The 16,249-nt window shown below is 40.2% G+C and overlaps 1 protein-coding gene across 1 annotated transcript in view; it reads right to left on the reverse strand.

Moving 5' to 3' along the window:
* Positions 1–16,249, reverse strand: part of COL4A2 (collagen type IV alpha 2 chain) — a 183,410-nt gene that overhangs the window by 104,019 nt on the left and 63,142 nt on the right. The gene's annotated exons all lie outside the window — the stretch shown is intronic.

The raw sequence follows: 16,249 nt of genomic DNA on the forward strand, positions 1-16,249 counted from the left end.
GTGTCCTCTTGCAGGCCTCAAGCACAGAGTTGATTCTTTCTCCTACCACATACCAACCCACTTGTTCTCCTTTATGTCCACAAAAGACTATTTATCCACTTGGAGTTGGTATAACTATTTCAGATCGTTTTCTGCCACCCGCTGTCCATGTGATCTGTCATTCCTTCGGCATGTTACTTTGCAAGTGGCAGTGCCATTCTGAGCCAATACCTCTGGCTTCCAGTTTTGATTTACTCCAAAAATGTCTGCTTTCCTAAGGTTGTGAAATGTGCCACCTACAATGTTCTTAAAAAGTGAAAAAGAGCTCAACAGCTTACTAATACATAACTATGCGTCCATCACTCAGTGGAAATGTGAAATCAGAAATTCATTTTTAAAAGTTTTCCTTTAATTTTTTTTCCCCTAATCGAGACCATAAATATTAATGTACTGAATCCCCACTCATATAACAAGGACACAGAACCAGGGAGACAAAATGGTGATTTATGATGCTCTGAGGGGTTCTCTGGTTCTGGGTTGGCACGGCCGATTCCCTAATAAAGTGGTATTTGGCAGAAGCTCTATAAGAAGAAGCCTAAGACTCTTCTGACGCATTTGTAAGTAAACTGGCTGTAAAATTATCTTCAGACAAATATCAGTGGGGGTGTATAAACAGTGGGCCAGAGGAGGTTTTCCAAAAAATCTCTGACTGCCATGTAATGTTAATAGGGCTACATTGTGGCCTTGGCAGCCGTGCTCCGGCCCTGAGCAATGCTATGACCAAGGATGGTAAGGCTGTGAAGAATCCTGTATTAATCATGTCTGTGGAACCCGGGCTCTCAGAAGAGATCACAGGCCCAGGCCTTGTGGAATTTGACGCTCTGGCTTGAAACACGAAATAAAATCACAGGACATTTGCATACTCACTAGATCTTTTTTTCTAAAATCTCTCTGTGCATACAATTTGACATGTTCAACAGATTAAAAATATGATAGAAGATAAGTGTTTGCTCTTCATAAAAAAGCAAATACTTTTTTGTTAGCTCCTTAAACATTAATGTTGATTTTATTTTATCATCAGGGATTGAGAACCACCTTTAATTCTTTCCCATCAGATTAAAAGGGTCAGCTTAGTCATTTCTGTTAAAATCCTGAATGGATTAATTTCAGACAATCATGGTATTTAACTACAAGTTGTTCAGGCCTTGTCTTTTGGAGATCATTCGTAATTTAAAAAGAAAAAGGGTGGGTGAGTATGTCTGACATTTTGCTAACTTGAACCACAAAGAGTCATGGAGGCATGTTCTCCAGAAAATAAAACGATTCTATTCCACAGATCTTCTTGCTGGATAATCCCATTGCTCCTGGAGCTTGCCCACATATATACGGGACCCCTCACTCCCCGAAGTCCAGGTTAATTCCAGATAGGGAGCTACTCTGCGAGCGCACTTTCTTATGTGGGTGCCGCTACGAGCCTCTAGCTACACAGAGAAATGTCCACTGTTTCAACCAGCACTGGGTTGCTTGTTAAAAACCCCTTTCAATCTGCGTTATTCAATCACATAAATCCTCAAAGACAGATTCCCATTAAAAAAAAAAAAAGGAAGGTTGATATTGATTCATCAGTTATAACAAATTAGGTACGACCTTAATGAAAGATGTTAACAATAGGAGAAACTGGGGTGGGAGGTGGGGAGAGGGTATGTGGGAACTTGGTGTACAATTTTTCTGTAAATCTAAAGCTGCTCTAAAAAATAAAGCTTATTAAAAATAATAGAAGAGACAGAAGAGTACAGTCCATTTATTTTAGCTTCATTTTCATTAGGACCTTTACTTCCTTCGGGTCTTATTATCTATTTGATTCCATGGCCCCCAGAGAAGAATTAAAGATTTGGATCAAAAGCATCGATAGTGACAGACTTTGTTGGAGAAAATTTTTAAATTATAAAATAAGTGTTACATTCAGTTGATATAATAACCACATCTAAAAAATGTGTCACAGTCTCACTGAACTTCTTCAGCCTGCCTGCAACCAAGCTTTCTTGGCTCCTTCTTAAGCATTACTCCTCTCTCTCTTTTCCTCCTCGCTCAACAATTTCATCTTGTCCAGGCCCAACTCACCATGCCTGGATTACTCTTTTTTGCCTGATTTTAACCTTTATCATCAGCCTTCCCAATCTCTAATGAACCCCGGAACCAACCACCACTATACCAGTTTCCTTAAAGTACTGTTTCCACCATATAAATGCTCAGGAACCTGCAGGGGCTCCCGACTGCACCCTGCGTGGAGCCCTCTACAGGCATTTAAAGCCCCTCTATTCAAAGTCAGCGCATCTCACTCTTGCCACTGTTCCTTTGCTCATGACACATGCCTATCTGGAACTTACTCTGGTCTTCTAGGGTCAAGCCCCAGCTGTCCTGCACTGATTAGTCCAGATGTTTGCCTTAAAAATTTTTCTGCTGTACCTCTGGTCTATGTTACTCCGCTTCACAGTTTACTGTGTTCTATTTCATTTATCAAGTGTTAATTTTATGTCTCTAACCAGACCGTAAGCTCTTTAGGACAGAAATCATATTTCTTTTTTTTTAAACTTTATTTTTATTATAGTAAAATATATATAATGTAAAATTTATCTTTTTTAACCATTTTAAGTGTATGATTTGGTGGTATTAGTACATTCATGATGTTGTACAACCATCATTATATCTATTTCCACACGTTTTCATCATCCTAAACTGAAACTCTATACCCATTAAGCAATAACTCCTTATTCTTCTATCTTCTAGGCCCTATAACCTCTAATTTACTTTCTATCTCTAGAATTTGCCTGTTCTAGATATTTCATATAAGTAGAATCATATACTATAGCTCCTTTTGTGTCCGGTTCTTCAAGATTCATACATGTCGTAGCACGTATCAGAACTTCATTCCTTTTTAAGGTTGAATAACATTCCATTGCGTGGATATGCCATGTTTTGCTTATTTCTTTGCCCTCTGGCTTGTTTCCACCTTTTGGTGATTGTGAGGAATATTGTTAGAAATATGATTTTACAAATATCAGTTTGAGTTCCTGTTTTCAATTCTTTTGGGTATATACCTAGGAGTAGAATTCCTGGTCATATAGTAATTCTATGTTTAATTTTTTGAGGAGCAGGAACCATATTTTTTACATTGCATTTCTCCGTGGCGCCTAATACTGCTGTGGATGAAGTGGTGAGGAAGTAGTAGATAACTATTTAATATTTAATTAACTTAGAGACGGCAGAAGATAGTGGACATTGGGTTGGAACCAGTTGACGTTGAGCAAATTACTGAACTTTACTGTGCCTGTTTCCTCATTTTAAGGGGACAATCACAACCTGATTCACAGACTTATTGTGAAAGAGAAGTTAATATATGTAAAGTGTAGAACAGTGCCTGGCACAAAGTAAGCACCGTGTAAGTGTTTGCTGTTGTTTTATAATGACTATAAAATTCTACTCATTTGCGAGCTTATCGAAGAGGGTTATAAAATCTCTAACCCTCATTCCTGTAAGAAACCCAAGCCCAAAGCCAAACAAACAAATAAACAAACAAATAAATAAATGTAAACTACAGGTAATTCTAGCATTAATTCTTATTTCATACTTCTGTTGCCTAATTTAACTCTTCTGCATGAAGACATGGAGGAAGCCCTTGATATGGTGGGGGTGGGGGCACAACTAACACTTCATTCTGCACAAAGGTTGTCATCAGCTAGGGGTCTTGCTGTCACATTTTGGAAAAAGATATTTTGGCGCTCATTGTAATAAAATAAAATTTTAATAAAACATTTTTATTATGAGATTCTCTTGAAATTGTCTAGAATTATAGCACAAAGTATAGCTGAAAACTGAATAATTAAAATCCCATAATAAAAACCTTACTATCCAGAGAATTAAACTGAATTTCAACAGAAATACCATTCCATTTTTAAATAAGGCTTGTATCATACTGTATTATAGTCTTACAAGAGGAATTCTAACATAATCTCCACATCCAAATATTGCCATTTTAAAACTCTATGCTTTTGAAGTTATTCTTGGATGGGAGAGTAATTTAGCATTAACAAATTAAACCAGTAAGAGATTCAGTTTGATATTTTAATTTTACTCTTCCCTCGAATAGTCTTTAAAATGAGCTCCTTAGAGAAAGAAAAAAGGCTCAATTTTACATTACAAAAGAGAATCCCATGAGATTAACTTTATTCACCATTTTTTCATGAACTTGTACTGCTAGAAGGGATTCTGAAGATGTCTGTACCACCACCAAGTGAATTTTCCCTAATTAACGAAAGATTAGTAAGACCAGGGCGGGGATCACCAATATCTCTCGGTTATTCATGATTGCGGAATTCTTTCTCCTGGCTGAAGTAAATCTTCAGTGCTTTCACGTTAAGTCTTTCTTTGTCATTCTCTACATGGCGGGGATAGAAATCACCTATGAATTCTTTGTTTATCGGCCTCTCCTGTACTTGGCTGGATTTACACAATTGTTCCTTAGCTTTACTTTCTTGGTACTAAATGGTCTTCTCCTTTATTCTAGGACTTAATTTATAGTTAAAGAAAGAGGGAATGTGGAGGATACCACAGAAGAGTAGATGGTTTCAAAGGCGTGAAATGTCCAATAATTATTCTTGAACACAATTAGATAAGGGGGGAAAGGAGAGGAGTAAACTCTAGTGGGGGATTCTCGGGCATCCCATGAAGAAATAGAAATGAGAAGGCGCTGGACTAATATGGTCTTTTTTCTGCATGGGGTGGGGCCATCTGCTGCACAATACACATCTGAGTGGAAAATTCACAAGCATTTTTCGCATACTATGCACATACACGTTCTGAAGGTCTCAAAGAGCCCTACAGAACCACAACTTTGCCTGTGACCTTCTCTTCTCTCACTTGCTTGTATTAATCTTACCTTCTTCTTGTTCCTTCAGAGTTTGAATGTTTTGTCTTAGTTTTTCTTCTCTGAACCAACCTTTCCCCTACACCTGAGAGATAAACAACTGGTTCAGACACATTTATCTTTCAACTGCAGAGTCATTCTTTGAGTTTACTCAAAGTCCTTTGGAATATGGGTGGGAGAATAAATTAAAAAAGTAATTCCTGGACTCCTCAAATTGGTTTCTTTTAATGCTCTTTCTTTGATGAGTTGTTGACTTACTTTCCATAGATTGGTTTTTTTTTTATTCTTAAATCCTCCCAATGTTCAACCCCAACTTTCAGTATTAATTTCAACCCCTTCTTTTTTTTGGAATCTCATATGTGAAGTTCTTCACTTCTTGCCATTTATTGTTGAAAACTGAGAAGTTTGTTTCCTTTGTATATGTGGGGGCAAGAAGAGAGAAGGTTCCAGAAGAAACATGTACAAAGATGCTCACAACACAGGAAGTATAAGGAGGACTAAGAAATTCAAGGTAAATATTGAGGAATAGCAAAATGAGACTTCCATAGCCAGCTGAAGAGAATCACCAAACCATGCTTGCAAACAGAGTCTACTGACAGTGAAATGGTCGACGTCAGGAAGGTCGAGGCCAAGCTTTATCAAATACTTGCTGGAGCCTGGCCACAACCGTTATTTACTAGATGCCAGAAGTTACTTCATCTATCTTGGATATATGACAATATTACCATTCAATTTTCAGAATTAAAACCTGAGACTTCTTACAGAGGTGAGTGATTTCCTCAAGACTACCAAGATAGTAAGTGGTAGAGCCAATTCCTTCTTCATAAGCAATCTGAGTGACTCCGACAAAGGATACCTTGTCACTTCTTTGGAAATGCTGTTAACTCAGTGGATCACTAGCGTATTAGCATTGTTAAACATTCTGTGCTGGTGACAGCAAGGCAGCAACAGGTACCAGTTATAGGGCACTTTAAGAATGATCAGGTCTGGTGGCTCCTAGCCAGTAAGGTTTTCTGATCATCCTCATGTTGCTAATTTGGAAACAAACACTTCTATTCTTTTGCTACCCGAAGTCACACTCCTGCTCAGTGGCAGGGCTCAGAGGCCCTGTAGCTATTACAACAATTTTCTTAATGTATGAGTTTGATATGTGCAGTGGGTTATGGAGCTCAGTGCAGCCAAGCCAGCATTCTGAAAGCACAGTCTCCAGCAAAACTCTTCAAAATGAAAACAAAACAAAACAAAATAACAAAACCACCCAAAGCACTACTAAAAACAAATACATTTTCTTTTCGGGGAACAAGGAAGTATCACAAAAAGAAGTCTTGACCCCACAGTTTCTTCCTCAAATCAGTGAATTCATAATTCACTTGTGACCCAAATAATAAACAGTTTGAAAAGATACTGTCAGATACAAATGAAGTGGCTTCCACTTGATCTATATGTTTAGGAAACAATTTGCAGTATAAAAAGCAAGAGTTTTTAATTAGAATCTGGTAATAACTTCAAATGTTCAGGATAACGTGGGAATAGGGAATCTTCACCCGCAGGCCTTCGAGAGGGGGATGACTCACTCAGGTTTAATAACAGGCTGCTCTGTTGTTCCTCAGGCCTGCACATTGCACAGCCCTGCCATATAGGATTCCTCTGGTGAAAGCATCCTGAGAATGTGTCATTTGGAATTAACATCAGTGAAGTCAAAGGCCATGAGAATGGACTCTTCAGTCCCTAAAGAACAGTTTTCAACTGCCCCGTGAAGTAACTACTGTTGAGGTTAAAAATGAACTTAAAAAGAGTAAAACTGCAAATTCTAATATGAAAGTTTTGAAATGTGATTTAATGGGATGCCATTTTGTGGATGTGAGCCTGGAGCAGGTTACGTCTCTCACCCATGGCATGAGGTTGAGTTCAATATGTCATCTCTGTGGTCCTCATCCTTGGAATCTGAAGATGGGGCTAGAAGGCATCTGGATCCCTTCTGGCTGTAAGGTCAAAGATTTCAAGGTTCCTGTGCCAGGTCATTATGTCATCTTGGGGGATCCGTGAAGATAGGGATGCTGCCTACCTTCCAGAGAAGTCTTCCTGGGACTCCCATGAAGTTCAAGTAGATTGTACAACTCTTGAGTGGGGCTATGTGAATATCAGCATACTTGCACCTAGCACAACCTGGCCCGTAATACGTGCTTAATGTGCACTTTATGAATTAATGAATGGGACTGTAACACTGCCTAAGTCTTCCAAACGTTTTTTCACATTACCTTGTGCCCAGTAAAATAGGCATTTAACAAAATGATTTGGTTTGACCAAGTACACGGTATAGTTGACTAACATGTATTTATTAAACAGTGATTTTTTTTTGAGAGAGGAGTAAGAATCAAGAGAAAGTGAGGTCAAAAATTTTTTTTTTGGTTTAGAAATATTTAGGACCAAAAAATGCTTACTACAATACATAGGAATGGCTCATAAACCAAATGTGGCTAATCCTTATCTCCATAAGCTGGAAAGAAAGGTACTGGACCATGAAGGAGAACCCCAAGTCAGGAACCTGTTTCCTGGGTCGGGCTTTACTTTGGAGCTCAAATCTTGGAGAATCACTAGTCACACTCTGTGAGATGTCAGGACTCACGGGAACACACAGAGAAGAATCTGTAGGCCATACCATTTCTATCATCTTCCCTTGAACAGGGAGAGCAGAAGACAACAGTGAAGACAAATGTGACCAAAGACTCCTTGAGTGGGGCCCCTTTGCAGGAGATGATGCTGACAATCAATGGCCCATTACATAGATCTGATGCTTCATCTTTGTGGCTCTTGCTGTTATTAGGTGATTTCAATTAAATCATGAAGGGTGGATTCACTCTAAACTGTGTATGTGCTAATCTGTGTGAGTGTGCTTGTGTGTGTGTGCAAATGATATGACACAACACATGCTAAAGATTGGTATTGTTTTAAAGATATTACATGTCTCCCCAATGATGCACTGCTTCATAGAAAACAGAAGTGATATAATCTTCTAACTTGAATGTTAAGAGGTGATGATGGTCAGCTACCTTATCCCCTTCTATAACCAGGTTTCAACTCTGTCTTTCATCCTGGCCGCCGGCAACTACTCTCACTGACGGACTGGGCCAGGTTTCCCTGAAGAAGCTGACTGAGCTGGGAGGAGCGCCCTGCCTGTGTAAACTCGGCAGGAGATGTCAGACACAGGGAGGGTGGACCTGGGAGTCGCTGCTCAAGGACAGGGTGAGATGAAAAATCTGGACAGGAGAGACTGGGGGAGAGCTTCCTGGTTGGAAGGCCATAACCTCATGCACCAGGAGGGGTGAGGGGAGCACTTGTGAATGTGAGGTCATGAGGGCAGGAGGACAGAGGCACCAAGGAGGAGGAAAGCTTGGAACAGCTGGCCTGACAGACCCACAGGGAACCCACGGGGGAGGTCCCGGAAGCCATGGAGACCAGACCTTTGAAGTTGGAGCAACACAGTTTATCACGCACAAACTCTGATGTCAGAGTAGAGTCTGTGCTTCACATGAGCAGAAGGACAATAAATGAGCCAATCAAACCCTCATTTATCTGATGGGCAACACGTTTTTTCTGACTCATCACATAGAAACTTTATGACACGTTTCAAGTCAAAAAGCATTGCTCTCTGATGGATAAAAACTGTCACTTCTATAAACACATTCCTTCCAACAGCATTCATCTTGCTTTGTGGCAGCAGTGCGGAGCATGACCAAGCGCAGGGATAATTCTCTTTCTCATTCAACGAGTAAAAATAAACTCTGAATTCTGAGTGGAGGAAAGGCCACGGTGCCAGGAGTTCCAGAAACCTTCCCTTTTCAAGTAGTGTCTGGAGCACCGAGACATGCCCAGTACTCAAGATGCCAGGAAAAGTTTGACAGCGTCGCTCCCGCCGCCTCCTGGAGGAGCACAGTCCACAGCCTGCGCTTCCACAGGAGGCGCAGAGACACCCGGAGACTGGCCGGCTTTGTCAGAGGAAGGCTTTGGTGACCCATCTATTATTAAGTCCTGTCCCGAGGTTTCACGTTGCACATAAATCTTCCCATACAGTTTCTACGTGGCTTACCAGTGTACAGCCTGAGGAATTCTATTCAAATCAAGCTTAAATAAGACCAGCCCCTTGGCTTTCTCCTTGACCATTTTTGGTGTTTCACTCTAAAGGTTGTACTCAGGTTTTCTTAACATAATAATTATTTAGGGATAAAAAATAGTCTATTTTTGGTCACGCGATTAACGTGGAAGCTTTAAAAACATTCCCAAGGCGAACATATTTTAATTGCAGCTAAGAGCCAGCAGATGGGAAAACATACTCTCAACACCATAAAGCATTGCTTCTAAAATAAACAATGAACTATCCTGAATCGAGTCCAGAGCAAAGCAAGGAGCAGGTTCGGGACCTGCAGAAAGATCAGCGGCATCCAGGCGGCTTCTCTTTCAAAGGTGGAGCCTGAGAAAGGAGGAAGCCTCAGCACCATGCCCCAGAGAAGGAGACTGTGACATCACTGCCACGAGGCTACTTATTTGGCCCTGTTACTTGCCTCTGAGCCTCATGTGTGTTTAGAAAAAACAAAATCAAAATCCCGGAAGCCATCTATACTTAGAAACAGGCACAGCACTCTGTCTGGGCTGCAGTTGGCCCTGTGTTCCTTTCCAGCTCTGCGCCACCAACAGCCAGGCAACTCCTTCTGAGCCCAGTGTGGGACTGCCATGAACAGGTGGTGGGTGTGACCAATAATTGGCTTCCCTAGAAGGGTACCACTTCCCCACACATTTCAGAAGCTATCCTGATATCGAGGAACAGCCGTTACTGAAATCACAAAAGAAATTGCCAACGCGTGGCAATTTCTTAATCAGGTAGACTAGGATGGAATTCTTAAGACCTAAAGCCATTCATTTTCTGGCTCTCAAGGAGGCTGAACTCTGATGTTTAAAAATGCTGGTTATGGTAATGCTTCTGGTATATTTGCTATTGAAGTGCATTTTCTGGATAAACATTTACGCATTCAGCCTCCAACCTTGGGCCGCTTTTAATGGACATCTTCTAAATGCCCTTGATTCAGAAGGCCAAACGGGTGGCGTTTGTCACATTCTTTTGTGATTATTTGGGTGTGTTTGTTCTCTGCTCTCTCTTCCATTTCTGCCCCCGACTGTAATTTTCTTGAGAGTAAAAATCTTACTCATCTTTTTTACTGGAGTACTCTTTACATAGAAGGTACTAAATTTAGGTTTATGGGCTAGATAAAGAAATGGAGGGGTACTTTAATAACACTTAGCTATCCACATGGTGCATGAGTTGTTTTATATACTTCACTTTTAATCTCTACATCAAACCTACGAGATATTTTAATTTCCATTTTCACAGGTAAAGAAGAAGAGCTCAAAGGAACATGATGTTAAAGAACACACCCTAGTCACAGTTAGAAATGACAGCTGAGATTTGAATTTGGTTTATCTCCAGAACCATTCTATTTCCATTGTATCATGTTGTATACAAGGAAACGTACCCAGGTCTTCTTCTTAAAAGTGAATGGTGAAGTCATTCTCTGACTTGCACAGGCATTTGACTCTCTTTGGGGGCTTGTTTCTTCACAGATTGCAGGGCCCTGGCCCAGAGTTTCAGATTCAGTAGGTCCTAAGAGATACTGATGCTCTATACTGGGGACCTCACTTTGGGAATCCTTGTAGTGCTGAGTGTAACTCAACATTTTCTCAACTCTCCACTTATCGTGACCATCAATGACTAGTACTGCTGGGCTTTACTCAGCAAATACTGAGGTCTACAGCGTGATCGTTTCCTTATGAGATGGCGCCATATTTCTAAGCCCCTTTAATTCTGTTTTTACAAATATTTATCTTTTTTTCCCTTTGCTGTCAAGTTGTAACCATCACTTCTTGCTTCTCTCCAACAGTATTTCTATCTCGTTTTTTTTCCTTAATTCCTTCTAATCTTGTGTTTGCTGGGAAAATGGACAACTAAGCCTGTCTTAGCCATTCTGGTTTCTTATCTTCCTCACAGACTATTGCTAAACATCTACTGTGTAATGGGGACGAGCTTCCTCAAGGAGCCCAGGTCCAGCGAGGGATGGAGAAGTCAGTCACTGACTTCTGGCAAAGGCCACCAGTGGCACGGAGGTGGGAATCTGGCTGAGCTGAGCAGGGAAATGGTTGGGAGTGGCATCCTTGAGAAGGTATTTTAGAGTTCTCTTTGGCTTTTCTCTTGTTTTAATACGGTGCCAAAATTCCCTGAAGTAATTAACAACAGATGAACTGTCACCGTATAGCTATCTCCAGAGTCTTCTCTCTGGTCTGTCTCTTACATACTCCTGTGTGATCAATTTAGGTAACATTATTACCTAATTTGTATGCTTGCAGGGCACCTTTCCCTTTTGTACATGATTTTATGATTTTCTTTTCCTTCTCACAAAGAGTGGGCCACAAGTGCAAATAGACTGCCGCTCTTTTGATCACACTCACTGTGCAACAATAAAAGGGAGAGAATTCTTAGTCTTTAGAGTCCGGAGCAGATGCTATTCATGGCCTGCCCAGCAGTCCTTTTTCTTCATGTTAAATTGGTTCACCTTTCCTGGTGATCATGGATAGACATCACTTTGAATGGTGGTGTAGTTTGAAAAGTGTTAAGGTACGATAATCACAGATCGTTTTTCCCTGTTAATTTCTTGGTTTATTATGTTTATTAAACCTCACACAATCTAAAAAGCCAAAAGGAAAAATATTTGTTATTGACCCGATATAAACCCATTTAGTCCTCAAAAGCCCTAACTGCATTGCAGCATATTAGCATTTATCAAATGAAAATATAATTAGTCTCTGAATCCATATACTCCTAAAGGGTAAACTTTGTAAAACTGAGCTTCCAGGATTCAGATACAGGAGTTCTTTTCCCACTCTCTTCCTGTTATCCCCCATGAGTATTATAAATAGTATGTATGGCTAATAAAATCAAGCAACAAGAAAATAATGACTTTCATATTTGTTTTTTCTGGATCTTCTTCTGACGCCATCTTCTATAGCTGGAATGGAGAGGTTTAATGATGGATAAAAGGTTTTTTTCCTTCTCTATGTATGATTTGATTTATGCAAATCCTTTTAGACCAAATAAACTGCTTCTACTCTCTGAGTTTAATGGCATAGTTATCCAACAGCAGGACACAAATGAGGCTGATATTATATAAGGCAGCCATGAAAAACTCGAGAATAATAAATACCGTACTTCTAGTGCAAATTTGCCCTGCTGAAATAACTAATAAGCATGCATGGCATCAAGCTTCTAGAGTAAAAACAATCCAGCAGAAGTGCTATAAAATCTTAGTATGGAAATAATAATAATATGTGTGAAGTCCTTGGCTAAGTGTATTACATATACCTCATCTTATTTATGCATCATAGGTTTTCGAGGTGTTTATTATTATCTCCATTTTCCAATGAGCATGCTGAGGCCCCGTAAGATCCACAATTGCCTACGTCACAGAGCTGAAGAGGGGTGAGGTGGATTTCAACCCAGGCTGGGCCCAGGGACTGACCTTTTGATGATTAGGATTCCAGGATGCAAATCCCAAGCAGATTAAGAAGTAGTTGATTATCTGAGTCTCATTTTCTGAGCTGCCCTTGAAGCTGAGTGTATCAGGTGTTCACTGAGACCCCATGTTCAGCTGTGGGAGGGAATCTCTAACAAGCAGGACTCCCTTGGCAGCAGGACATGTGGCCCAAGGATAACTCCTGGCTCTTGATGAATTGGCTTAACAATTGTTTATTTCCTCACAAGAATTATGGTATTTTAATTTTAAAAAGTATTCATTTTTTTCTAAAGAATCCTTGGTTGTTCAGATGTTTACACAATTAGGGCTGGGGCTGGCTTCAGTTCTTCTAAGGTAGGGGCTTCGAGGGAAAGGGGATGCCAGAAGCGCTGGGTTTGAGATGAAGCAATGTGGCTCAGCGACTGAGGGCTCTTCAGCAAGTCTCATAGCCTTTCTTTTCTTGTCTGAATATTGGGGGTAAAAATCTCTACATTCTTTAATTAAAAAAACACACAAGAATGTGTAGGTAACAATATTACCTCTAAGATAATTTGAGAATCCAATGAGATAGTACATGTGCAAATACGAACATACTTAAAATATCATATGTAAAATTTTAATATTTAATTAAAATATTAAAACTGTATATAAAAATGACTATTATGACTGTAGAGTAGGCAAAGGCACAGGAAAACTTTCCTTTAAAAAAGACCTCTTCTAATAAAATAAGGAACAATACTAATATACAATGCCCAAGCTGTTGGGAAAACAAAAGACCTAAATAATAAAAATTATCTGTCTCTCTCAACCCTCAAAACAAAAGCATCCCAAAAGATTTCTTTCAAAATGCCATTTTTTTTTAGAGGTGCACTTGGGTTACTAAACTCTCATCAAATGCAAATCTCCCCCAGCGGGGTGAAGGTCATGAATAATTTGTTCTTTCGAGAGCTTTATCATCCTCAGTAATCCATAGACACTCTGCACAAACACAGAAGGTGTAAAGTGGAACCATCCATTTTGAGCTGGATGGGCTGGGAAGACTGACAGGATCAGTACAGGTATTGACAAGGGAAGACTGGCTCGTTAAGGGTTAGTTGGTGGCACAAAGGAAAGCTGTGGTGACAAAAGAGCAAACCAGTGAAGAAGGAGGAGGTGCACAGGTGGACGTGAGGCTCCTGCGAGCAGGATGAAGTTAATATGCAACTCGTTCCTTCCAGCAAATGTTGAGTTCAGCCGCACCTTCAGAATAACGAGGACCCTGATACAAGCTCACTGCACACTGGACACCACATTCACACCCTCCGCATGCATTAGCTGTTCCTTACGCATAGCATCCTTATCACATCAGAGGTATCTCAGCACCACCCTTCTAAATATGACAAAATTGTGGTGTAAAAAGAAGCAACAAGCCCAACAGGAGGAGCTAGCATTTGAACTCAAGCTCCCTGGTTCCAGCGTGTGTGCCCAACCATTATGGCACTTTCAGATTTGAATTTGGGGGTGCGTCAGGAGGGAAGAGGAGTCATGTAGCTTCCGCCACAGCAGGAAGTCTGCAAGCCCCACCTCTGTCGCTTACCCCTGGTTTCTCAACTCATGTTACAGGGCCCGGCACATGGTAGGAACTCAAATATTTGCTGAAAATGAAAGAAATGAGTAGCAAAATGGGGGAAGGTTATACTGATGAATTTCACTAGAAGCTTTCATGACAAGTCTTCCAGTGCTCTCATATGCATAGGATTTCTTAGCCTCAGCATTGCTACAGTTGGGGGCCAGATAATTCTCTGTTGTTGGGGGTGGCCCTGTGCGTTGCAGGATGTTTAGCAGCATCCCTGGCCTCTATCCTACACTAGATACCAGGTACACATCCCCCCCGACTCCCTCAAGTGTGACGAATAAAAATGTCTCCAGGCATGGCCAAATGTTCCTGGGAAGCAAAACTACCTCAGGTTGAGATGCTGCACTGCACAGACACTCCAGGTCAGGAACCAAAGGTCTGTACCTATGGAATAGGTATGCTCTGGTGAGTCACTGCCAAGCATAATTATAAATGGGGCTCATACATTGCCAATTCCATTTTCTCTTGTTCACAAGCTTCTGAGAGTGAGTGAGGAAAGTCCTTGTTGGCACATTGATGGTTCTGTCTCCTCTGCAGCAGCTTTCATTCATGATTTTGTCAACTGATACCAATGCCTGGCTTTCCACTATGACTCTGTGAGACAGGTAGTCTTACCCTCCTGTTGCGGATAAAGAAATGCACCAAGGAATTAAATTACTTGCCTAAGGACAGTCTAGATCAGATTGTAAATATTTTTTTAAGTCTTTCAAAGAGCTTTTAACTCCTACATATCATTCAAATGCTGTCTGCAGAGAATGCTGCACTCAGGAAGTGCCCACTGGGGCAGTTTTAATATGAATTTTGACGTGGTTGGAATTTGCTTCAATTATTTCCTTGTAAATAGATTTTACTGATTATTTTCGTTTCTTGGAATCACTTTGCTTATTATTCATTCTAACCTCTTAAATCAACTTAAAAATGCTGCTGCCTTTTTTTGTAATTCTACCTCTTGTTCTATCCTGGGGAACTGCCTGGGGGTGTGGGAGACCTAGAAGAAGGAGGGGGGGGGGTCTCTGTAACATGCAGCTGGGGACAAATCCCTAGATCAGGATGGGATGCAGTTTCCTCATTTGCAGAATGAGTCTTACAGTGCTTTCAAGTCCTTCCCATATCTAAAATTCTCTAAATGCGTTCCATATACTTTTTTGAACAAAACTTTCTTCCTTGTCTATATTTCCTTATATCTGTGCTTTATTTATACACTATGTGAAGAGTGAATCTCTGATATTTAACCTTCCGAGTGTAAAGACCCTATATAAATGAGGATAAAATTAAAAAATGCATATATTAATTTTAGGAGAGAAAACAGAAAACACTACTCAAAAAGAACAAAGGACCGATGAAGCCTATTGAAATTCTTTATTTTATATTATAGTTTGATTCAAGACACCTGGGTTATATTCTTTGCCAAAGTCATTTAAATGTGATAGTCATTTTAATATTCTTACAAGATGTGCTTTATACCCCTGTTGAGTTCTCAAAAGCCTCATTTATTCTTTTCCTTTTTTCTTTACGACAAACCACTCTCTTCCAAACTGGGTTTTGATTGCTAACAAGAGAAACATTTTGACAATATGCATTTTTATTCCAACCAGAAAAGTTCTGTAAAAAAGAGAAGTATTGAAGTACACTTGCAATATGTTCGAATGGTGTCTGAATAAAACCATTAAATATAAATGAGGTTAATTTTTATAAAACTGATATTCAAATAACTTTTCCTTCTTTAACATGTTTCTCTACTTTAAGTATTATTTCATCAATTTTAGCTCAACTTCATGAATCCCTCCTTAATCGCAGCAAAACAAAACAAACAAAAACAAACAAACAAACAAACAAAAAACAGGTGGGGAAAGGAAGTGGTTTTCTGAAGATTGACCCTTTGGGGTTATTTTGAACCATTTTTCCCATGGTCACATAATTTCAAGGGCACCACCATTCTCCTGATCACACGGTCAGTTCAGGGTCTCAAATCAGGGGTGAACATACCCAGGAAGAGCTGGGGGAACGTTCCATGGTCCTGAGGTGATAATCAACTTTGGGTGATTTTTATGCCTACTGAAATGTGCCCTTGACCAGTGCACCTCCAATGGGAATAAGCGATCTGGAGGGGAAGGAGAGGAAACAATTGAGAACACCCAGACAGGAGTGCAGTCTGGGTCAGTCCACACATTTTAG

The sequence above is a fragment of the Pteropus medius genome, unplaced genomic scaffold (genome assembly GCF_902729225.1).
Source record: "Pteropus medius unplaced genomic scaffold, Ma_sr-lr_union100, whole genome shotgun sequence".
Lineage (NCBI taxonomy): Eukaryota > Metazoa > Chordata > Mammalia > Chiroptera > Pteropodidae > Pteropus > Pteropus medius.